Source organism: Sorex araneus, chromosome 1, assembly GCF_027595985.1.
Source record: "Sorex araneus isolate mSorAra2 chromosome 1, mSorAra2.pri, whole genome shotgun sequence".
Lineage (NCBI taxonomy): Eukaryota > Metazoa > Chordata > Mammalia > Eulipotyphla > Soricidae > Sorex > Sorex araneus.
In genome coordinates, this window is record NC_073302.1 from 138,358,515 (window position 1) to 138,359,834 (window position 1,320).

Consider the following 1,320-nt stretch of genomic DNA (forward strand, 5'->3'; position numbering starts at 1 on the left):
GCTCTGCTGCGCAGGCTTGATACTCTCGGTAGCTTGCCTGGCTCTCCGAGAGGGGCGGAGGAATCAAACTTGGGTTGGCAAACTCCCAACCGCTGTGCTATCTGGCTTTGACATTGCTCTGAATTAAATATGCAAAGGACTTAAGTAAAAGAGAAAAACAGTATTTACAAGTCAACAGGGCAGAAAGAAAGAGGTCACAAATAAACACAGAGGAATGGGAGCACTGTGATGGGAGTAACACAATAAACCTAAGCTCCCTTTGGCAAGGCAAAAGAACAAACCAATGTTATCCTACATGTCTACTTATAGGAACTGCTCAGAATCTATATAATGCTTAGGGGATTATTGCCATTTTGATGATGAAAATCCTTCCAATTCATGAGCCAGGATAGTTTCCATTTCCTCATGTCTTCTTTTATTTCTTTAAGAAGTGTTTTGTAGTTTTCTTTATGTAGTTTTTTCATGATTTGATTAAGCTGACTTATAGGTACTTGATTTTCTGAGACAGTTGTGAATGAGATTAAATTTTTAATATATTTCTTCAATTTTATTAATAGTGTATAGTGAAATCATTTAACAAATATTGTGTTAATTTTGTAGCTTGCTGCTTTACTGTATAAATTTATTTTTTCTAGAAGATTTTTGTTGATTTTTTAGGGTCTTTAGTCCTATCCCTGATCCTAACCCTAACCCATAATAAGCCTGACCTATACAGATGGCTCAAACTGCCAATTTTCAATTTGGCAACACATATACTAAAATTGGAACAATAAGGAGAAGATTAGCATGGCCCCTGCACAAGAATGACATGCAAATGATATTTATACATTTCAAAAATTTTATACACCTTCATTTTTGAGAATGAGCACAGAAAAAGCTGATTTCTGAAACCTTCAGAAACCTAACCCTAACCCTAGCCTGAATCTAATCTTTTCATTATACTGATATTGATCCTAGGAGAGACATAAACCAAAGAATTATACCAACTTTAACAATTGTCCAATATTTTATTTTCCTTTTTTTTTTTATTAGAATGCAAACAGACTTAACACCTAAACCCTTCACATTCCCTAACACTAATCCTAGTCCTAATCCTCATCCTTAACCCATAGTAAATCTACCCTATACTACCATTTGAGGTCCCAAATTACAAATTTTCCAAATGTAGTGATCTAAATTATATACTATACTATATACTAAACTTAGTATAGTTTGGGATAGTATTAAGATTAGGGCTAGGTTTAGGCTTTGTGTAGGTGTATGTTTTGCTGCTTTCATCATTAAATATACAAAATAACTACTTGGCGATTGTTACATATT

General features: G+C 34.0%; 1 non-coding gene across 1 annotated transcript; it reads left to right on the plus strand.

Moving 5' to 3' along the window:
* Window positions 1-731: 731 nt before the first annotated feature.
* Window positions 732-840, plus strand: LOC129401379 (U6 spliceosomal RNA). The gene has a single exon (XR_008628304.1). It is a non-coding gene; the product is annotated as a U6 spliceosomal RNA (small nuclear RNA).
* The last annotated feature ends 480 nt before the right edge of the window (window positions 841-1,320 follow it).